The sequence below is a fragment of the Psittacula echo genome, assembly GCF_963264785.1.
Source record: "Psittacula echo genome assembly, chromosome: 7".
NCBI classification, from domain to species: Eukaryota; Metazoa; Chordata; class Aves; order Psittaciformes; family Psittacidae; genus Psittacula; species Psittacula echo.
This window is the reverse complement of record NC_137740.1, coordinates 6,564,763-6,589,640: the sequence shown is the minus strand read 5'-3', so window position 1 is coordinate 6,589,640 and position 24,878 is coordinate 6,564,763. Positions and strand designations below refer to the sequence as shown.

The 24,878-nt window shown below is 42.3% G+C and overlaps 1 protein-coding gene across 1 annotated transcript in view; it reads right to left on the bottom strand.

Moving 5' to 3' along the window:
- Window positions 1–24,878, bottom strand: part of GLIS1 (GLIS family zinc finger 1) — a gene marked incomplete at its 3' end in the record, with an annotated part of 201,687 nt that overhangs the window by 51,147 nt on the left and 125,662 nt on the right. The gene's annotated exons all lie outside the window — the stretch shown is intronic.

Genomic DNA, 24,878 nt, shown 5'->3' with positions numbered 1-24,878 from the left:
GAATTTCTTCCTTATATCCAATCTAAACTTCCCCTGTTTAAGTTTTAACCCGTTACCCCTTGTCCTGTCACTACAGTCCCTAATGAAGAGTCCAAATATTCTCATAGATGTGTGAAAAAACCCCAAAACATCAAACAAGCAACCAGCATTTACTTTATATAGTACAAAAATGAGCTCTTTATGGCATGGTTTATCTCCTTTCTGATATAGTTGGGAACATGCCAACCTTGCCACCTGTTCCTGGACTTCTTTAAGGTAGCCCCGTCTTTCAGCATGAAACCTAAATTGGATGTGCACAGACTTGCTCCTGCACTTTGCAGTGTAAACACCTGCACATATGTTTTAAATAGTCTCACACCTCTATATGTAAAATTTCAGACACCTGTGAATTGGCTTTAAATATCCCCACTGGGTTTTGTGGATGGAGAACAACTTCCAGGTGCAGATGAAGAAGGTTATTTCAAGGGCATAGGCAATGTACACCCTCCAGTTTGAGTACGTACAGAGCTGCGTTTCCAAACTTAAAGCAAGACTTGAAACACTTGTCCTCTCTGTGACTCATTCATCATTTACAAAATGAGGATACACATTTGGGTCTCTTTGGCTTGTGTTGAGCCTCAATTCATTGGGTCTAAAGCACCTTGAGATCATTGCACTGAGTGTGCACTCCACAGGCAAGAACAGTCTCTTTATGCAGCTGCACAGGAAAGGCCAATTTTCATTGCTCTTATGCTACTCTGCTTTGGGAGTCTTCTGGAGAGAGCTTTCTTTCCATGTCTCTCTTTTGAAACACTGGAAAGATTCTGTTGGTTTTATTCCAGCTCTACCTTCACATCAGACCCACACAGATGATTTTGTATTCCAAAATGTTGGCTCATCATCTACTCACAGAGAATTCTGATGAACTCTTTCATTCTGCTTTAGCAAAGGATACTCTGTGGATAAAGGCTGGAACTCTGCGTTCATCTACAATGTGTCTTCCTAAATCCCCACCTTTCCTCTTATGTTTCTTCTCCAGACACCTCATAATAAAGAAAACAATAAGACCCCCAGTTTATTTCTGTGTGCGAGAGATGAGTTCTGCAGTAAACTTGCTTTGATTTCACGGTGATCTATGTGACCACAACGAGTTCTTTGACAAGGAGAACAAACTTTTGCATTTCATGAATGATTAGAACTTTTCCAAAACTACCATCATTTGTTAAAAGCCCTGTTTTCACCTCTCCCAGAAAAATGTCCAATACAACCTCAACATTCCATATGCAAACAAACACGTATTTTAATGACAGTGAGGAAAGTTTTGCCAGGAGAAATAATATCTTTCATTAGATCAACTATACAATTGAACAAAATAGACAGGCTCTCAGCACAAAAGCCTTTCTTTGGATGTAAAACTCTCTCCAGATTGACCACAAAGAATTGTGGCCAGAAACTAAAGAAAAGGTACATGCATCAAATTTCCATGCTGCTCTACAAAGGAAGTCTAATGGGAAGGGGTTCTTTGTGGCATATCTACACAAACCTGAACAATGCAGGGCATGAGCTCACTTCTGCCTTTCACAACAGTTCATTAATTCAGACTCAGGAGCTAGCGAGCTTCCATCTGTGGAACAGGCCGCAGCAAGGGCGGTGCCATACTACATAGTGTAGAGGGCACTACATAGTGCAGACACAAGCCACAGACCCCAGGAGATGACAGCTGACACAGCCATCCTCTGGGGTGGAGCAGGCAAGCTTTGCCTTGAGCACAGGCAGCCATGTAAAGAAAGCCTCTGCCTAGCACTGCTCCACTTTCTTTTTCACTTTTTACCCTTGGGATCAGGAAGGAGATTTTGTGGATCCCTCCAACTCCAGCTCCTCTCTCACTGGTTGCAATCCTGGAAATGCTAGGACCCACTGGGGATGGAGAGATGCAGCCCTTCTTTCCATCCAGTCATAGATCATTGTTTTGTGTGGAGCAAAAAAATCCTCATGCCTTCTTGTTAGCTTTCTGTGTTCTTTTCTCACTGCCAAAAGTGAGCATATGAAATAAGAACTCGAAATTTAATCTTGGAGGCTGGTGCCTTTCTAATTAGACCCTAATTCCAGAGAAGCAAAAGAGAAAATAGGCAAACATTTGGAAACAAACAGTTGGAAAATGTATGCAGGGAAAATATAAGGGGCATGAGTGGTGGGCCTACCAGTCTTTCCTGTTCTCGTGACTTGTATATACACATGACCTCACCAATTACATGGTATGACATCAACAGGACCATTCTCTCCATGCTGAATGTCCTCAAAACATTCCTGGCCTGAAAACTTTATCTGTGAAACCACTCACTAGCATCAGCTTTTCACATACAGTTGTGCTTCTTCTAAATAATAAGCATAGCAGGTTACAGAGCCTTTGTATGTGCGATCACACACACAACTACTGGTGCATCTGTGCATTAAACTCTCTTTTAAACTGCTGGGGAAGCTGTATTGCCTCCTTCAGTAGAAAGTCTTTATAGAAGGCTGCCTTAAAAGCCGAGTCTTGAGCTACTGGCTAGCAGTCTGAGTAACACAGAGGACTGGGTTCAAAACAGCACAAAGACTATCCCTTGCTGAGTCAAGAGGCCTATAGGTGTTCAAAACCACTTTAGCTATGTGACCGAGCTTACCTGCCATTAAAGCAGAGCCAGCGTCATGGACTCTCAAAGTTCAGAATGGCTCATCACCGTTAGAATGCCTTTTCCTAATCCTCATCAGGAGCCAGTAGCTGCATAAAGCCAAAATGGGTTGCCCAGGGAGGCTGTGAATGCTCCATCCTTGGCAGTGTTCAAGGCCAGGCTGGATGAGGCCTTGGGTGGCATGGTTTAGTGTGGGGTGTCCCTGCCCATGGCAGGGGGGTTGGAACTGGATGATCTTAAGGTCCTTTCCAACCCTAACTATTCTATGATTCTATGATTCTAGATATTCCACCTCACCAATCTGACATTTTCCAACCAGCCCAAGCAAGTAAGAATGCTACCCAGAGCTCACTAAGGGTCAGCCTAAGGGTTTCTATACACTTGAAGTGCAGGGTTAACTTCTCAGGGGCTTCTTTAGCCAAATGCAGCAGGGTAGATGGAAACAGTGACTTGGAAAACGCTGCACCACTTTCAAAAATAAGAGAAAAGATGACTTCTTGGAAGGTCTAAGAGAAAATATAAGGGGATCTTTTCTTCTGTCTGGCACAGGAAGAATGAAAAGGGGGTGCAATTAATTTAAAAGATGGCAAATTTAAAACCAGCTAAAGGGAACATTTATTCACAGGACATGGGAGATTTCAGAGTTTGCTGCTGTGGGGAACTGGTGTGGAGACAAAATGCATCTTAGAAAACTTCTGGACCTCTGCATGTGTAGCAAGACTGTCAAAGTTCAAGCAAACTGTATGGGAAGGATATTAAGCCTCCTGCTTCTGGGTTTACCACCACTCTGTTACGTTTAGATGAGTGCTATGTGACCACATCTGCCTACTCCAGTTGAGAAGCATTTGGTGCTGGCCACTGTCACCTGTTGTAAGAGGAGGTGCTGTTGTACTGTTTTCTTACCTACTGTTGGTGGGAGACAGCTTTAACGTTTTAAAGATCCCAGTCTCCTCAAGTCATGTTAACCAGCAGTTCTGGTGGGTTGCCACATTTAGACAAGAAACAGGCAATTGTCTCAGTCCCTGACACCCTCTTCATAAACACTGCAGCAAAGTGGCCTTCCAGAAGGTGACTGAGCCCCCTCAGACAACAGTCTAAGACAGCTGGGATATGCTGCCACCACTTTCCTCTTTGTGACCACTGGGAGATCCTAGAGAACAATAAAATTAGGAGAGCTCCTGAGGAGGTTAAGGCTTAAAAGGCCTGACAGACACCCAGGGCAAGGAGATGCCCCTGTGAATTCTGTGGCACCTCCCAACTGAATAGGTGCTGGCAGGACAAAATCTGTACTCAATTTGGTGCACACGGTAAGGTTTGGAAGGACAAAGAAGAGAATGATGGCCTCTGGGAAGGGAAGACCAAAGCCTGGTTGGGTTGGAAGGCAGGGAAAGACAGGGTCTGAGGAGATAAAACCTAATGATGTCAGCTAAGCAAATGGAACAGTCAGGTCTCTACAGAGTCAGCTGCAATCACTATTCTGCTTGCACTGGGGGGTCACCAGGATAAATAGAGCAGCACAGGAGAGCAAAACAGAACAGGAAAGCTGAGCAGCTTGTGCTCACTGAACAGAAAGGATTTTAGAATTAGAGCACAGGATGGGGATGAAAGAAATTATTAAAATGGTACAGGATGCTCCTTCTGCCTCTGAATCCTGTTTACAATGAATAACATGTTCCTGAGTTTGATGTGTGAACCTAGTTCTGCCTAGGATCAACCAAGTCCATGTACTTAAATACCCCGTGTTGGGCAGCACAAAACACACCCAGATTTTTGTCATTTTGTTTGGTTTTCCATTGACTTTTTTTACCATAACTAACGCATGATTGTCCCTCAAAACTTACCATGACAAAATCACAGCTCTTACACTTCAGAGTTCAGCCCACAGGCTCTCTGAGCTAAAGCATGCCTTGGCACACCACCACCACCGAGGACATATTCAGCCACAAAGGGTCACGCCAGCAGGTTACCACAGACACATTTGTGCACTCACTCTTAAAAGCCACACATGCACCAAACAATGTCAGTGCCAATAGGAAGTAACCCTTCATCAGGGCACAGAAAAGATTCGGCCAATTGAGGAGAACCTCTATGAGCATTGGGTAAAATCATCTCCCCCAGACTGGCCTTCCCTGCAAGTCAGCTAAATCGTCACACTGCAAAGCACAATGAATCAGATCAGTGGGTTTGAGCCTTAATTAAGCTTGCAGCCATTTCTTAGAGTCATTCCCCCTGCATTAAAATCGATTTTGTCAGCACATAAAACATTCTTGACACGGCAGAAACAAGAAAGGGAAAAGTACAGTCCTGCAGTCATGGCTGAAAGGGTACATTCCCACAGCAGGGAGATGAGAACAGAAAACCATTCTCCCAAGACCATTTCAGAGCTATTCTGTGATTGCACCAGCTCAGTTACATCAGACAGGGCTGACACAGAACATTGACCTCCTTCTGGAGAGCCATCAGCAACAGATCTGCTCTGAAACACCGCAGGCTGGGAACGGCAGCATCTTACTCCAAAGATCTGCTCCTTGTGCACAACCACCATGTTCCTGTTTCCACCACCAGAACTACTGTTTTCAGAATGAACTGATAATCAGCTGCAAGGCCAGCTCAGCTCATGCCCTCAAAGGCAGACAGGGCTCAATGGCAGCATCAGGCAGCTGTAGCTGCTTGTCTCATTCAACCAAGAAAACTTTCTTCAAAGTGATGATGAAGGAACAGCTCAGATTGAGTGTGCTACCAGGTTTAGTAGTAGGAAGAAATGATTTTGCTTTCACCAAAAGCATGTAATTATTGGTTGTTTTGAAAAGTCACCCATTTTCTTTTAGCAAAGCAAGTTTTGTGAATCCTTTCTTGTTCAGACAATCTCCCAGCTCAGCTCTCCCATCTCCGACAGACAAGGATCAGTCGGATGCTAACTCACAGGGCTGCTCTCTTCTGTGTGTAAATCACTGACAAATAGCCCAGCACAGGAAGAGCACAGAGTCAGGCTTTCACTTCACCTGGGATATTCTGCCTTTCTCCCCTTAAGTTGTGGGGTTGGACTATCAGTAAAAAGTTGACACAGCTGTCCCAGATGCAAACCCATTGACACTTCATCCAATATCTTAAAATGACAATAAACAAAGAAAACCAGAAAGAGTTTAAGCCAAACACAACAGTGCAGCTCCAAATGCATGCTAACAGTTGTGGGAGGACAGGAGACCTGGAGGTGGAGCCCACTGCAAGTCAAAACTTCACTTTTTGTTGCTTTTAATGCCAGTTGAGAAGTTGTGAAAACCTGGTGAACTCTAAACCCAGGGCACAACATAATGCTGGCCAAATTCCATGCCCTTCCAATGCTGGGTAGGTGATCTAGGATGTAAATGGCAATATAATAATGGTGATGATAAACATAAAAACATGTAACTCTGGCTTAGGAAAGAAAAGTTGTTATGACCCACTTTTTGCTGTTGGCCACTGTTCAATAACTGGCAATTTAGCCACGAAGGAGCTTATTGCAGTGCATCTGTGATCTGTCAGAAACAGTTCGCAAGCGAAACATAGAGTTACCACTGTTCTTTGATCTAGTGTTGTGTATGGGACTTTATACTCTGTTTGTGTGCGCAGCATTCCTAACTGGAACAGCATCTGCTCTTATAACACAAGGGCCCTACACGATCTGTGATGTAGGACTCTGGTTCATTTAACATTAACTGGTCTTTTGTTTTACTTTAATCCTTCAACTTGGCACTACCAGCATGCAACAAACATAGGATCATAGAATAGTTAGGGTTGGAAAGGACCTTAAGATCACCTGGTTCCAAACCCCTGCCATGGGCAGGGACACCACACGCTAAACCATGCCACCCAAGGCTCCACGTTTCATCTGGTATCAACCTTCCCCACCAAAAAAAAAACCCGAATCTGAAGTAGTCTGAAGGTTTTCTGCTAAGGTTTTGAGATGATAGAACCTGAACAAAATCCCTTTACATTTTAGTCCAAAATACTATATAATTATTAAAAATAATGAGATTTTTAAAAAGAATCTCCATACTAAAGTTTCTCACAGGTCTCCTTTTGCTCTACCACAAGTTCACTTGTGAGAAAGAAACTGAACTGGTTGAAGAAAGTACAAGCAATCCTTCCATCAAATCTTAACCTAACGCCACACCACACTTCTTCTTTATTAGCTTTAAGTATGCTTAAGAAAATGCAAGATTTGATTAAAACAGTCATTTCTTGTTCATGTTTTTCAAATTATCTTTGTGGACCTAAAGGCTTAAAACTTTGTTTTGTTTTGTTTTGCTTGTAATGAAAATGCAGATTGTGCCAATCACATCTGTGCCAAAAGATCTGAGAGCTGGCATGGGAATGATTTTGCCCGTTGTACGGATACCTCTTAAGTGCCTGTCTCTGGTTTACTTATCTCGCTTCCCTGTGACCTCGTAATTCCTGTTTCAACACAAGTATTTAATGGATTTATGTGTAAAAGAGAGAAAGAGAGATGTACATATTTTTGAATCCAGCCCAGTATGAAGCAATCATTTCCAATTAGCATGTCCTTAGATGAATACAATAAGCCAGTGTTTTTCATTTACAATTTGTTTTGTTCCATGCAGAAAGAATTAAAGAGATAAAGGACATATAAAGACTGGTCCCAGATGCAGCTGTAAAGCAAGATTTGTCAATTAGCATGTTAGAAATATCAGGCAGGCCACCATTCCTAGGGCTTTGGATCCCTGTCTTTTAGTTGTATCAAGTTTTCTGCTTTTAATTAAATATTGAACATCGGGCTGGTTACTTGAGATAGCATCAAAATACAGAGCTGCACCCCAACACTCTTCTATGGTCGCTAGATGTAGTGGCATACAGTAATTTACTTTAAGCATCACAACTAAGGGAATGAGAAGATGTAATAAATAAAGGCCTCTTTCCATTTGACTTCTAGAGGGAGAAACTTTAGAGCATGAGGTACACAATGCTGCGTTTTATCCACTAATGCTGTTCTTACATCAGTACACAGCAAAGCCATCCCCCATCCTTGCCCTCTCTGCAGTGTTCCATAACACTGGAAGTCACGCTCAGCACTTGTGCTGGAGAGTTTTCTGTTAGAACAAAGGTAACTTGGATGAGGTGCACTGGACAAAACTGAACTGTATGTGTCATACATACCAAGTATGACCAAAATTCACTGTGGTGTGTTCCTCATGTGTCCTCTCACTTGAACACAGGGCCCAGCGTCACAAACCTGTTACCAAAACTGACTTAAGGAATTCTTGCCACTTTTTTCTACCCTTTTTTGCTCATTCCTACTTTGTTCTGCGTGCTTCAGTTCAGCCAAGACAAGTGTTTGCAGAGCCATGCTGCGAACCAGACTGGTCATTTTATCAGAGTCAAAAACTGAGAACATTAATTTTCATCAGGATCTGTTCAGTTTAAACTGCAGATTCCATAAACACAAATAATGGAAACAAGGGAGAGTAACATTCAAAGCCTGGTGCATGAATGAACAGCCAGGGGAGAACTTTTTAAACCATGTTTGCTGCTGAGGGCCCATGCACTGTGAAATTACATTTGAAATGTCAATGGACGAGCCCAGCCAAGGTCGCAGGATGCTAACTGGAAGCATGAAGAATCATTTTCCAATCTCTTAAGTAAATACTATTTATACAGTAAAACTGCATCCCACTGTAAAGCCCTCATCCTTGCTTAGCTCTGTATGATTTCTCTATTCCTCGCTATGCCAGAAGCCTCTATGCCTTGCAAAGTGTTCCACAGACAAGCAGCCTGATCTATGCCTTGGTGAAACAATCTCAGACTTGTTGAAATGAAAGACTCTACATAAATATAAGTGATTAGCACATTTCCACTCATTTTCCAGAGCTTACATTTCACAGGTACGCAGACACGAGGCATCACATCCTTTAGTTGCTGCAGATAAGAAATATCTGCTAAGCTTTTAAAACTATGTCCTGATAATGTTTATCATTCCATACACTAACACAGAGGGCAAGAGAGCATCTGATTGTCCCAACATAAATCTTTGCAGATAAACAGCATTCTGAGTGCCCCTGGTATTTGCTGACAAAATCTTTTAGTGCTGTCTTCTCAGCATGGCCTGAAGAGCAAAGCCAAATGTCCAAAAGCCAAGAGGAAAAGAAAGATGTAAAGAGGGTCATAATTCATGCTCTGAAATGCAGACAGAAAAGCTCAGCAAAGCCATCCTATCTCTGCCCTTTCCATGCAAAGGTCCGTAACACTGGAAATCACACTCAGCACCTGTGCAGGATGTGTGCTTTCCTGATAAAGCAAACGTAAGCTACATAAGCTGCAATGAACGAACCCTCTACTTGTCACAGAAAGGCTCAGGTTTGCCCATGAAAACAACCCTATCACCTTACCGTAAGTTCTCAAACACTATGCCTATACCCATGGGGCGCTTTAAGCAATTAGTTTATATGTGCAGGGTAACATCCCCACATCGCCCCTCTGCTGACCATCCCAGGTTTGGAAGAGGCCAGGATATCCCTCACTGTGGGAACGGACCTTCTCAGCTTGTCAGCTATTCTTAGGGTGGTGAAGGCAGTGAGAAGGCAGGCAGACAATGCCCAGTGGCTTTTGCCAGCTCCTGTGGTGCAGCCGAGCCTGCACTGGAGCCTGTGTGAACCCATGTATTTTCTCACTCTGGCTTCCACATCCTTGTGCTTACCTGAACTGGATGTTCCAGAACAGAACAGACCAGTGGTCTGCTGGTAACTTCAGATCTAGGTTAACTGAGCTTCAGGCTGGCAAGTTTCTAGTTCTGTTCTGTTTGTTAATAAAGTGGGGGGCTGTGTTAAATAGCTGAGACTCACATGCAAATCTGCAGCTAAATCTCTGCTCCAGCTAGATGGAGATCAATACTGCTAAGTAACTTCTGCACATCCCTGTCTTCCCCGTGTTATCTTAGAAGAGCTAGGGATAATTGGCACCAGAATTCCTCGTCTTGAATCTCAAAGGTGTAAGTTTAGCCACTGGGCAATCTCAATTCTGTATTAGCATAATTGTGTGCCATTTCATTTCTTTGGTTTAAAACAATAATTTCTCATCACTCTCATTCACTATTCCTCTACACTTCCTGAACCCCTCGGCAATGAGAGCCCCTGCCACACAATGCCCATTCTGTCTTCCTTCTCTGCCTCTCCAGTGCAGCTTGACCCTCCCTCCTAGAGCAGCGTCCTCCCAAAGAGACCAGAGGAGGTGGGAGGTGGCACAAGGATGGTGCAGACCGTGGTGGAGTCTATGAGAACGTTTCTGATTTTTAATGAGAGCTGTCACAGAAGCAAGGACAGACACTCCTCAGCAGCACAGGCTGATTTGTGTGTGCCATGTCTCCTTCACCCCAGTAGCTGCACTGCCCCAAAGTGTCACTGTGCAGCAGCAATGACCCAGCTGCTTTGCTGGCTCTCCAGGCCTCTTGCACCCACCGAGGAAACACGGACATTTGCCATTCTCAGCACTTGCCCTTCCAGGACAATGGTTACTTGGCCAGTGCCTCCTGCCAGCCCTAGGTGTGAAGGCTGTGAGGCTGTGGACATGGCAGGACCACTGGGGCAGGAAGGGCTCAGACAGCAGCAGCCCATCACCGCTTCCTGGTGCCAGCAAGGTTTCAGACCCCCTTCCCCAGATGGTCAGGTCACACAGGAGGCTGGGGAAGGAGGTGAAGAGCCCTATCAGGACCTGCACCCTTCCTCTCTCCCTCCATGCTGATCCTTCTCCCATGGTGCTGAGTTGTAACCAACTTTAATTTCTCCAGCACATCAGTGCTAAAGGTTCAGTCTGTATAATTTCTCTGCAATAGCAGTCCCTGAGTGAGACAGCAAATGCACTGAACATTCCCAAATAAATCTATAGAGACTACACCATCTGTAATTTATTACCTTTCAAGAACAGCCTCTCTAATGTTAGCTATGCAAATTAGCATGGTGAATCCCTACACATACACAGTCTACATAATGAAGATCACAAACAGTGTAGGACAGTTGTGACAGGATGCAGAACACTGTCAGCATTTGCCAAGAGAAACAGATACGGCAGCAATGTGTCCACTTGATTTGCTGAAGTACTGTCACTACACACAGTCCAAAAATTCCTTTGCTTGGTCTTTCTGGTATGTACCTATACAGCCAAACTGGTTCTTTAAAGATGTTTTCAAAGTTGTATCCCCAAGGGTGCAATGGGAGCCCTGAAATAGCCAAAACAAATCTCAAAGGAGTGAGATCAGTCAAACAAGAAGTACGGATTTAAGCTTCATGAGAGTACAAATACCCTGTGATAGCAGAAGCACCTTTTGAGGCTCTGAGTTCCTTTTTTCTGGGTCCAAGGAACAAGAGTTGGATCTGACACCTTGCTACAGTGATTTGGGTTTTTGGTATTCCACACAAAGAATTCAGACCTGAAACAGGACTCATCTAGTGAGCCTGAGCCTATTTACAACAGGTAAAGATAGAACTGATTTTCTGATGTGTCCAGAGAAAGGCCAAAGAGGCCCCAGAAGCTGAATTCATACAATGCCAATCTCCCCTCCTCTTTCACATTACCACATGACAGATGCAAGATATTTCAAAAGCATTCCAAATATGTTTTGTTTTCACAAACCTCTTTTGTCAAGAAAGATACAGCTTCACACTGGCTATGATACTGAAAACTAAATATACCAGCCCCAGAACACTTTTGCTTGCTTAAATCCAAAAGGTGTGCTGGGACAGGAAAGTGTTCTTCCGTATGTGCAACATCAGCCTGCTCAGGCCCAAGTTCTCAAACATTAGCAAGGGTCATCTGCAAACCTGGACACATAGTTAGCATATTTTTACTCAAGAGGATTAAGTAAAGCTGGTTAAAAACTGTGAACTGGTTTGCACAAAATAAGTAGAGGTATTTTCTGTGACACTTCTACCATAAAACTAGAATTCAAAAGCTTGGTGCAGGTAATTCCAACTTGCAGAATTACAGGCGCAGGAGTGTGGGATAGAGCCTGCAGAGCTCTTTTTCAATTTCTGAGTGCTTTGCTTTGCCAATTCAGCATTTCTTCTGTGGTATTTGAAAGGCTGGGTTAAGAACTGTGCAAGGGATGCCAGCCTGTGTGTGAGTGATGCTGAAGGACAGGATGCTGGCAGGTAGGCAGGGGCTGGAGAGCAGCTTGCTTCACTGACCACAATTAGCGTCCAGTGTTCAGAAACACCGCAATTGTGATCTGCAAATCCTGTATCACTAGTTTTGAATAGTCAATAAATTGTGCATCCATGACTGAGCTTTCAAATCAGAAGCTTTAATACACAATGGCTTAAACTGTAACTGCAAAATTGCTTCTAGTCCTACTTATATTCTCCAGAAGAGAAAGGCAGTACCTGAAAAGCTGATCCACAAGATCTCTGGTGTCTTTGCAAGAGCAGATGCTTTAAATTGAGTGGCCTGGCCCAAATCACAGTCAGTCCTGCTATATAGATCTACAATAACTGCTTCACTTTATCCCACTTCATATATCTGTTTCAGCTGTGTTTCTACATCTAGAAAACTGGAAAGCTGCACTGGGGTTATTCAGGTTATATGCTGCAAGTATGATATGCACAGTAGCTACTACTTAAACGTGAATTTCTTAACTAGCTTTAATTCTTTGTAATACTCAAAGGCACCAGTAGATGTTTGAAGCCTGTTTGGGGCTAGAGAGTATTAAAAACGGGGGAAAAAAGTTTCTGAAACAATTAGATTTCTATTTCACTTGTCACTCTCTTGCAATCTGAGAACAGGCCTGTCAATAAACCAACTGCAGTTTCAATAAGAAAAGCAGTATGCTCTCAGGCTGGAACCCTGTGTGCCAAATTATAGCTTGCAGTAAATTTTTATGAGCAAGTTATAAATCCCTGAAAAATGGAGCTTACAGCAGAAACACTGGAGGAGCCATCACTGCACAGCCCTAACATATGCTGCTTGTTCTTGCCTGGTGAAGTCAAGCTTCATCGCTTCCTCCTCTTCAACATCGATACGGCTTCTCAGAGCGACTGTGAAATCAGCAGTCATCTCAGAAGCGGCTCTATCTTCCATCTCCAACACTGCTCTTGGCACTGAAACTGTGTGTTATCCACAGTGTCATGCACGCTCCGATTGCTGTCATTTATCCGTAGGGAACATCTCCCTCTCAGATTTGTGGTTTGCCCTGTGAAGCTAAAGCCTACTGTTGGCCTCTCACTTTCTACCTTGGCAGAGGAAATGTACTTCTATTTCATGCATCAGCGACTGCCTAGAGGGCTGGTTCTGGAATAGCATTTTCAGAGCCAGGGTCTATGAACTGGAGATTCAGACGAGAAAGAGAATTCCAGAAAGAAGAAAAGCAGAACAGAGAATAGCCAAATAACAGATGAGGGTTCATTATGGAGTTAAATTGGCTGTTTCATGAAGTTGTCAATACAAGAGCTATAATGGGAATACACTAAATTTGCCCAATAGGATTTTCACCTGAGATGGAGAACCTTGTCATCAGAAATTTCCCCTGAAAAGTGGGAAAGGGAAACTTGGGTTCCTAGCCATAGACCTAAAGTAATGCAATTATTGTGACTTCATCTGAAGACATACCTCTAAACCAAGCAAAATCGAAGATGGCAACAACACAGGCTGATGAGGAGAAAATGTGCAGGTTTAAAGGCAGCTGGACCTGCTGATGTAGTGACACCAAGATAGGTGGAAAATACGTCAGCCCAAGCTATGCACTGTTAACCAAGACACCTTCAAAGTCTGGAAAAAAACCTATTTAATGGGGAAAAAAAAGGATCACTGGTCACATAAGTAATTCTCCTCAGTGATATCTTGCATTTGTTGTGAGAACTGAGATTTATAGGACCTGGAATGGTTTTTGCTTTTTCTCTTTCCATCTCTGATTTACAATGACATTCTCCCAAATCTGAAAATATTAATATATTTTAGATTTTTCTAAATGTTTCTAAAAGGATCCCCACAAACTGTTAAGTCTCTGGTGCTGGTCTCCCTTCCCAGTTTCCTCTTCCATATTTTTCTTCTTATGATCTGTTCCTTTTCCTTTCCCTTTTTTTCACTACTGAAAACGGACTGAGAGGAGACAAAAGGAAAAAAGCTGTATTTTGTATTGGGCAATCAGGGCATTTTTTGGTCAGGAAATGCTGAGTTTTTTCCCAAAGCATAACTTGACTCTCTTGCCAGCTCCATTCTCTGACCTCCTTTTTCAGAGAATGGAGACTTTCTCCATCACTCTGTTCTCAACAAGGGTGCAAGTTGGGAGCATCTTCCACAACCATTTTTGACTTCTCCTATTATGTCACCACAATAGGCTGGTTTATTCCCTCACATAGCATTGATATTTAGCTTCAGTGAAAACCAAACACAATTAATAAGATTAATACCAACTGCCATGACAGTACTTTGAAACCTGTTTGACAAAAGCATAGTCACTGTCAGGAAAAATCACCTCCTTCAAGACTTCTGTGTTCCCTCTGCTAACAAACACAATGACAGTTGTATGTAGGACAGCCTACAAAAGTACTCCTTATTTTCTCATTGTCTCAGTACATCCTCCATGATTTAATTACAGATTTTGGCTCTGCTTTGATTTCAGTTTATACTAATGATATTTGATTGACAGTAACTTAAGAAAAATCACAAACTTATGTTAAATTACCAGATTATTTATGTATTTTCTGCTGTACTGGTAACAATGACTTCAGTGAAACATATGGTACAAATAATGGGATATTTAGAAATCAGGAGTTTATAAGAAACTGGAAACAACTTGATATAAACCATTTAAAAACTATATTGTGCTTCATTAAAAAAGATATATATTTACCTAGTCTGTCTGGTATTACAGGAAACAAATAAGAGAGAGGTACTTGCAACTGTAATTGAAGTGACAACGTATTTCATGGTAGCTGGAGATTTCAACTGTCTCTAAAGACTGGATTCACTTTAAAACTATACAGCCTACTCACATCATTGTTCAACTCCAAAACACCTAATATTAAGAAGGGTTGGCAATATGTTCCCCAAGCAAGAAAACTACAGTATTAAGGCACAGTAGATTCTGATTATCATGTTGCTAAATGTCACCCTTCAGGCACAGATGCACAGCCCCTGGCCATCATTCCCCCAGTGAGCAAGGTAAATACAGAGCTTCCACGTGCTTGGGTTAAGCTGATCTAGTTTAGCATTCACAGTGCTGCTGAGTCAGTTCTGGTGCAGATGAGGCTATGACATGTCTTCACTTCTCACCCTGTTTGGTGACCTTCACAATTGTTGTACTGGCACTGGGCTTCCCACAAATGCTGAGACTGTCCCCAGAACACATCATATCAACCTAGTCAACAACATCCTGCCCCCCTGGGTGCCAGAACCAGAGACCACTAAGCACAGGCTAATAGCAGACATGGTAGAAAGCCAATGGCAATTAGAGAGAGCTGGTGTGACAGATTAACACACTGCCAAACACCAATTAAGGTGAAGTAATAAGATGTTGGGAAGTTACACAATTAATAAGTAGCTTGGTATAAATACAAAGTATTAAAAAGCAGTTTATGTGCTCTGACATTTTTAATCACCACATTTATGAACAATTATGAATAACGATGCCTCACGACACTATGAAACAACAATAGAGCTGCGGTGCAGGCAAAGAGAAAGCAGCCCATCCTTACTCCTGGCTTCTAGACATGTCAATAGCTTCTACAAATTGGATTTGCTTTATGTGGCATCTCCTACTCACACTGCAATACAAGTTCAAAACATACCAAGTAGGTATTATTATGAGGATATGCTTCCCACAGCACAACAGCATAAGTGCCCTACTCATGGCTACTCATCTCATCAGCAAAGCTGCTCTAGAACTAGTTACTGTCATTCTCCAGTCCCTTTACCAGCCAGTAAATAAATCCCCTCCACTTTCCAGTGAGGAACTTACTCTTAACAACAACTGACTTTCATTTGTAACAGTTCTTCTAGGAAGGCTGAGTGGAACAATATTGGTGGAAAGGCTTGTAATCCTATGAGAAGACAAATCGTGCTCCTGGGTAGCTGTTAGGGAATATTTGCTATTACTCCACAAATTATTTGATAAGATGAAAACATTAAATAGCAATTATATAGCCTTGGAGAAGGACCACACTGCATAGCTCAAGACCTAAACCTGCATTTTTGCTTTAAACCCCCACCATGGATTCCCACCACAGCCATGGGAAGGCACTAAAGACTCTGTGCCCTACCATGTAGAGTTTGAACAGAAATAAACTCAGTGTTTATGACCTGGGCCTAGTTCCTGGCTCTGTGAAGACAAGGTACATTCCACTCTAATTATTCCTAATTACCATGACTTCATGTGTAAATATTTGCAACACACGGATATAAAAGTGCTTCCATACTGTCAGCTACAGACACGTTACCAGCTGCTGAGCCTGCTTTCTATGCCTTTGCAGCTTCTCCAGATACAGGCCATGGAGCACAGCTCCTCAGCTGATGTAAGCCCTTTGAAGTGAGGGGCTGTCTTATTTTGCTGAGGCTTTCAACAGCTAGTTCAATGGGAACCAGCGCAGTTCTGATGCCCCAGTTTGCACACACCATCTTCCCATAAATTTTTCTTTCATCCATTTGTTATTGTTTGCCACAGCTGTTGGATGTCTATCATTGTGCTGCCTGAACCCCACCTACCCTAAATCTGCCTCTGCCCTGCCCCAATTGCTCCCCTGGTACTTAATATTCCTCCATCCTGCTTACACTGCTCTGATTCTAGTACACTGGAGAACTTAAACTGTCAAGATGAGGCCAGCCGAAAGTAGACCAGACATGATCCAAGCATGTTCCTCTCAATTTATTCCCTTTTCTTGGTAGAGCTAAACCTGCAGAGAGTGTCAGAGACACATTCTGGGGTGGTCAGGGATGGGGCTGAGCAGCGGGTGGCACTGGGAACAACTGGGACTTTGGCTGCCAGGTCCAGATATTTCACGGGATGATTCTGAAGGCAGCCACCCCCAGGGCCAAGGCAAGCCTTTGGAATGGGCTAAAAAACCCAGACAATTCTTAAGGTTATCCTGAAACGCTGCGATCAAGTTTTCCATCAACCCCACACCTCAAGTGGGTGGGCCAGAGCAGTCTGGCAGCATGAATCTCTGTCTGCAGAGGTCAGATTTATTGACTGAATGCACGGATTGCCATCAGCTGTCAAGCCCTCTGGAAGCTGTAATGTTCTCAGCCTCCTTCCACTTGGACCAGTAAACTGGAGCAGCTGAGACACTGTATGCAGACACAGTGCTGTAGCTCACTACCAAGTCCCCTGAGGCATCCTCAGCCGTAATTTATGCAGCTCTGAGTACTTTTATATTATACAGAACTGAGAGCTTGAAGGAAAACCAAACCAAATGAAACAAAGCAAATGCAGACAATGAAGAGCCTGAGAAATTAAAATAGCTTCAAAACTTGAAGAACCCAAACTGTCCCCCTAAATGACTCACACTGAAGAAGATGCCTCATTTGTTAGGTTAGAAGAACTGTAAAAATAAAGACAGACTTGAAGAAAGAGCAAGTTTCCGGGAGATTCATCAGTTAGTCAGTTTTTCTTTTAATTAGTTTTTAGTTTTAGTTTTTCTGATCTCTTATTACATACTACGCTGTAAAGCCATGTAGCTGCCCCAGGGCAGGGGCTTTCACTATGGTGGTGACAGCCTGCTCTTTGCAGTAGGGAAGGTACCTAAAGCGCTAGGCAGTCACCACCTAGCAATCCAGTTTTTCTCTTCCAACTCCCAGGCCTCTTCCCAAATCCAACACAGAGCATGCCCCACACCGGGCCCTGCTAAGAAGCTGGGGAAGAGGAGGGTGAGACAGGACAAGTCACAGGATGACTGACGATGACAACAGCCTGAGTCATCCCCACCAAATCCTCTCCTTGTCCACTCTCACCTCAAAGAGCTCACACGGTTTTGGCAAAGTTGAAATCATTTGTCATGAACAGAATAGCAAACCCCCATTAGTCTAATGCAAACTAATACACACACAGGTCATAATTCCCACAGATAATAGAGTGCACTCACTCTCCTGTTATTCTCTCAGTCCATGCCATTTTCCCCTGCACTTCTCTGCAAGTTGAAAGGGAGTTTCCTTCTGGAACTAACAGTCCTCAGCAAACTCTGAGTAATAAATAATAATAATAAATAAATTGCAAAACCCCTGGAGCAGTCTGCTGAGTCATCTCATTAAGTGTTACAAACACTTTCACAGTGTTGAAGGGGCCTTAGTCATTCACCCATTCCTGTAAGAGACTTGGTTTTCTCATCAATAACCCTCTGCAGAAGTGCCAGAACATCACAGCTGGAAAGGAATTGCTATGAGCAGACTAAGGAGCTTCCCTCTGATCTCTCCCACTGGCTGGGCAGCAATGAAAGGTTGTTCTGCACTTTGGAAGCCTGCTCTCTTAGTGTTGATTTTAACTGTATGACAAGATTTATCATTTCTGATTATCAGTCTGCTCCCACACTAGCAAAAAAGGCTGGAGCCTTCTTACTAGAAAGGCAAGAGAGACATGCTAAATGTGAGCTGGTGAGGCACTGCCGTTCTTCATGACACAAATTTGCTTTTAAAAAGGACAAAAAACTTTTCTCATTTTATGCAAAATAAATGGGATATCATAATTACAAGGTAAAACAGAGATCAAATAGTAACCGTCAAGGTGCTTTGAAGAGAAGTTTCTAAACTCTTTTCTTGAATTTCAGAGATTGGGTCACGCAATCATGCTGTATGTGACCAGAAGTGTTAATCAGAAGGAACACTAACAGCCTATCACAATGGTAGTAAGTACATAAATATTATTTGACATTCTTTTTCAATAATCTTATACGTGCTTTTTTAACAAGCCTCCATAACACAGAGGACATATGAGCTCTGCTAGTATATACTGTACAGCAAGGTAGTTAAGAATATATTGCATTTATAAACTATGCACAACTTTATGAGTCTCTAGCTATAATTTCATCATAGCACAGTAATTGGAAAGTCTGCATAATTTTGGAAGGATATGTGTTTTAGTTAAAAGAACACTATTATTGCTAATTGGATACCAAGCTTACATTGTAAATCAGAGCAAAGTATGGGCTCCTAATTACCAACTCTTTTGAAACAAGCACTGTATGTCTTTACATTATTTTTGGCTAACAAGTGACTTAAATAATCTTAGTGTTACAAAGTCCATAAATCTTTTCTTTAGTTGTGGCTGATGAAATGTTACAGGATAAGAATGTGTGTTCCCAAGGTAAATAGCTGGCTTGGCAGCCTCATCTCCTACAGTGAATCAAGGTGAAGGGGTATGTAAGTGACTGGCACTGGCGCAGCCTCAAGCAGAAAAGGTAAAAAGTAGAAAGCCGGTATTAACTTACGTAGCGCGTTGCAGCTTAACACATTTTAAACAGGCTGGGCTCACTCTTTGGCATCTGGAGCTTAAAACTTACAGCCATGTTCTTATGTGGAATGAACTTGTGTATTAGAGTTTTACAACACCAGCAACAAGCTTTTATGAAGCTGTTAAGGCCCCGAATCGAGAGCTGTTATGCAAGGCTGGGTTTGAAATTCTTTTTTCCAAACAGCTTTTCCTCCACATGCCTTGATCTACTCGTACGGCACCTGCAGTGGAGATGGCACTCGCTGCTGAGCAGGGGCTGGGCGACGAGCACCGACAGAGATCAATATGCTCATTGGATACGATGCTTTGTGAACGCTGCTGGGCTGATGGAAGGTATCAAAAGCCTCAACTTCCAATCATAGTCCATGGAAGCAGAGAACCCTGCACAGAAGATCCTCATGGACTCTGACTGCTGAGCATACAGGGACCAGGCTGAATACCCTTAAACACTGGTTGTTCACCATTGCCTTAAAGATATTGCAGTAACAGACAGAGTAAAAAGCCTTGTGCATTAAAAGGCACAAAAAGGAGGCAACTTAAAAAACCTGAGCTTCTTGGAACATGTAATATGGCCCAGGAAGATCAACAATGCCAAGTCTGAGGCCTATCTTTCATTCCCTCCCCATTGAAAGGAGAGATGTTTAAAGTCTGTTGTGAAGACAATAATGTACTACAAATCTCTGGAAATACTTTTGATTTTTCCTTTTGATTTTCTACATATTTATTAAAATATTTATTTAAAAAAATGTAGACTTAGCCATGTGAAGCTGTTCAAATGTCAGCCTGCACAGCATCAAGACAGGCCATGTGTTCCAGATTTAAAAGCTGTATTCGCTTTGTGATATACCATTCAGCAAGGACTCACTGTCAGACAAGCCTTCTAATCTTTTCAGCATGTTTCCAACCTCTTCTTCTTCAGGGAATGGTTGTGGGACATTTCACCAAGTTGCCTGATAATTTTGGTGTCTTAACAGCCAGTTGGAGCAGAGCAGGTCTTTAATAGTCTCGAATAGCCGATGGATCCCATCTAGGCTGAGAAAGTCCCCAAGGCCTTGGAGTTCAGCAGCTCTGCTGGGTATATACGTATTTAACCTTTCATCCTGGCCAGGTTATTGAAGTGAGTTCACTGAACTAGATTCCAGAAATAAAAACAGAAGCAGTGTGCTTGCACTGTTGCAGATGAGTAAGTACGGTTAAGTCCTGGTTTATGACCACTTAATTCCTTTCCCATAAATTCACTAACCTCAAATCACAAATGTGAATGCCTCTGACAAACAAGACTTGTCTGCATGGGAGCAGAACACTGCAAGCTCCACTTAGCCTATACCAGTTTGTTAATGCAGAACCTGAAAGTTATTTCTGTCACAAGTTCAACCACAATCTTCTCCATCCAGGGTTAACCCAGGTTCAGTCTTGTGGTGTAGGTGACACAAAATGCATGATTAAAAACATAGTATTCCAGGTACAATGGCCATGGAAGCTGTCTTGTAGCCTTCTTGCCACAACCAAAAGAAGCACAGCTGTATCCAAAATCTGTGTATCTATGGTCAGATATGAATGATGGACAAAAGTCAAATTGCACTGCGAGGCAAAGAATAAAGATTAATTTCTCTGTGTTGATTTGACCACCTTGTTCAGGCTCAAGCCTTTAATATTCAAGATCAGGCTTTTAGGATCCTTCTGATAATGAAAATACCAGGACAATACCTTGTCTCTGCCAGAATGACTGTCTGAAGTATTACAGTTTAAGGTTGGCAGGTGTTTCCCATTGACCAGAAGAACTGGGAATTGTTCTTGAACAGGAAACAAGTCCTTTGAGACCCGGAGTAAAATACCAACTGGAAACTTGTAACAGGGCAGGTACGGCAGAAGCCTTAGACCAAAACATTAAACATGTGATTGTTAAAGAAAAAGGGGACAGAGTCAGATGCGGACATATGGAATAGACAGGAGGACATGACTCATCCTCTTCTGGATATCTTTAGTTCTTAATTAGAGTCTCCGCTAGAGAATTCACCAACTTCAAGCAAGAACACATTCTTAGGAAGCTACGCACATGTGCTCTTCATAACCCCCAGAAAAACCCAGGGCAGACCAGGCACATAGAAATGGGAGACAAGCATACGCAGTTCAAACCCCATTGGAAGGTAATCTGTACCCACCTGAAATCAGTGGGCAGCTAGAAATGCTGTCTGAGAAGCTCTCAGCAGCAGAGAAAGGGTTTACTATAGCTGGCAAATAACCCTTCTGTGTACAGCAGCATTTGTTGTACTAAAAACTGCGCTTAGACAGCCACAGACTGCATCACCCAAACTTCACCTGCAATGAAGGTATTTTTTTGAAACATTCAGGCAACTGCATTTTATGTTTGTATTTTTGTTCTGCTAGTGTGAAAATCCTCATGTTCTGTGGAACATTGCTCGCAGTCAGTCATTAATTTCAACTGAAACTAGGCCAAATTCTTCACCTAGATCCTTATTTAAACACCTTTAAAAGCAGTCTGGTTTTAAAGGTGCTGAGTGCTTTGCACCTCTGAAGAAAATCAAAGTGCTCTTCCTTAGACACCATTTCTCTCTTGACTCAAACTGACTGTATATGTCAGACACTTGAAATACTCTGTTTTCAAGTAGAAACCTGTTCTCTCTATGCTTGGACACTTGCTTCACTGGTTGTTTCTTAACAGTTTGATGGGGGCACAGAAATTACAATGTCTTCCCTGTCAAGACAAGCACATTCCTGTTCTTGACCACCTGAGCACAGCAGTGAGACTGGGTTCCAATAAAGGTATTGAAAGAATTGCTTCAAGGCTGGGGCAGGTGAAATTGGTGACAACCCTGCATGTAAAAGAGCAGAGAAACAGCAGGAACTGAGAAGAGTCCCTCTTTTGCACAGGATATCCTGAGAGCACTGACCACTAAAGCCGCTTTCGAAACAAAGTGAAACAGGCTGCTACAAGTGCTTTAGAGCCAACTCTTAGATCTCCCATGTGCATGTTGTATGTGCATGCTCTAGACTATCCCCCAGTAACACGACATTCCCATTAGCTTTTGTTAACTTTACATCAGAGTAAGCCAGAAGATTAACCTCCGTTCCTTCTAACTGTTCCCTAATTTTTATGACAACAATTTTTTAGGCTGGTTTTGCGGCCTTTTTTTCCTCCTTTGGATGGATACAGAAATTTCTCTGATGAAAGCTTCAGATTTTTTTAATTAAAACCAAACCAAAACAAAAAAGCCAAAAAACCCCAACCCGGTAAAATTATTTTCCTTAAAGAAACTGCCAAAACTCTAGGAATCAAATTACAGAAACAGAAGCAGACATCACAATTCCAGCTTTCCTCTACCTACTCGGGGAACCTGAATGTCTCTCTGAGGTGATGGGAAACAGCACAATTCTGCACTGAGGAGAGAATTTCTCTTTGTATTTCATGATCTTGGTGAAAGTGAAGCTTATGAGCATCTGCAATGGATTTCTGTGTTCTTAAAGCCTGGAAAATGATTCTTTTGCTTACCGCTGAATAACTCCAATGCACAAACCTACAGCCGTCTCAGAAAGGACAAGACCAGGGTTTTCCATTTGGGATCTGCAAAGTGTTAAGTTCTAACAATCTGTAAGACTGCCATAAAACATAAGTACAACAACCTGGTTACTAATGGACATACATTTGCTACCTAAAAGTCTGCAATTCACCTCAATCTGAAAACTAATTCAGGGTCAGAGGGCCTGATTTTGGCCTTCTCCTTCGTCATGATACTGTATCCACTTTTTACAGACAGGCATTCTTCATTCATAAGCCCCATTGTTTAAATGGTCATTGACCATTATTCAGCAGAATAAGTCCATTACATTCAATAACTGCTAACCTCATTTAACCGACCAGTAAATAACCTCACTCTCTCCTCCCTCCTCAACTCCTAGGTTATTACACTGCAACATCTTGGCTCTACGCCTATTTAATCTTGGTAATAATGATCAAAACCAGAGTGCACAGATCTCAGTACACTGATTAGGATCACCATTCAACTATACATAATGCAAATACTTCATTAGAAAAAGAAGGTTCTGCCAGAGGTTGCCATATTCATTTGGAACTTTCACATTTCTCAGGATTTAATATTAACATCAGCAGTTTAGATCCCACTGGACTTTAGATGGTAAATGGCAAGTTTATTAGCTTTTTCCATTGTTAGAGGCAAATGAGGAAGTGGGGTTTTTCCTTTTTGCATTAACTTATGTCAAGAATGATGCCTCTAAGAAGTCATTAGAGAGAAGAAAATGGAGACTGATTACAGTATAATGCCTTACAACTGACAAGGCTCTGTTCTGTTCCAACAAATAAGAAATGTTGGTGATGTTTCACAGTCACATGTATTAAGAAACAGGCCAAACTTCATGTCTGGATGATGTCTCTTTGGAGCTTTTCATAGTATACATTGAAAAATCCACTCACAGAGGACATGACTCAGTTGCTATCTGTGACAGTGGTCAAACGTCTACTGACCAAAATTGTACAGGCTAAAGGTTTCATTTGTCAGCCTCATGCTATAAATAACCAGTCTCCAGGTGTACAGTCTGGTTTACTTTGGCAAGGAGAAGATGGCATACTGATTTATATAGTCCAACTACCATCAACATGTCTTGCATTCTGATGTGTAACAACAGTTACCATTTAAATAATAAACCCCAAGTTTTGGTCCTAAAACAGTGGATAAACAAAGGATTTGCTGTAGTTGTGTTGCTTACATTTTAAAGTAAATTCTACCTTCCAATATATGTGGAAAAGCCAGGAATTAATTTGGTTTCATTACACACTTACTGGCTGATTTCTCTGCAGATGGTGATTATGTCAGCTAGCAGAACCTTTTCTTCCACTGATTTGCTGCCTGAGGGATTAAATGCAATTGTTTAAAGGGAAAAATGCAAAGATAGAGTTTTAAATAATGCTTTGCCATGATCCTGCCTGAAGTGGATTAAAAGCAGCTTAAAGCCTGATTTTTTGCAGACAGTCAGTGTCAGTGAGGCTCAGAGCGTGGACAGAAATACCAAACCTCCAGCCTTGGCTGTAGATGGCTTGAGATACCCACGTTTGTGTTGACATGTCTTTGATTCATGGATCGTTTTCCTTACCAATTGGTTACCACAGGGAAAACAACCTGCCTTTCCTGAAACACATTGGTGTGCAAGAGAGGAAGACTTCTGTATAGAGAGACAATTTCAGGCACGTTTGACAGAGGATTGCTGCTTGCAATGATATTAAGTTCCCACTAGCTTTTATGAAAATTGGCAGCTGAGTAGAGGTGAGATCGAAGAAAACACCTCAGTAAGAGACTGATCTTTTCTTAGACATCAGAGAATCCTCACAGGCTCTCAGGCTTGAGGCAACCAAAGGAAAACAGGCTCAATTAGCTCTGCTGTCCATGGACTTGGGTTTAGGTTTACTAATTCTTCTCCCCTACAGAATACTAAAGAATCCCTTACTGTAGAATTGCCTGTGGTAAGGAGTGATACTGTACAAAGTGTTCCTTCCTACTGTCTCTGCCCATTAAACATTATTAAGTCCCTTTGTCCAGTACAGACAAGTGGAGGGGGCCCTGGGCAGGAATTGAGAGAGGAGAGATTTGCCTGTGCACATGGGTTAAAAGGCATTTAATGAATCACAGAAAATAATAGCTTTACACAGTAAAAGCATTCCCTCTCCCTGCTTCTCTCCCCCTGCTTTTCCACATAAATTATGTGAACATATCATCAAAACATGATGATTTTTATTTTCATAAATGGGGCCATATGTCAGTTAAAACAGACAATGT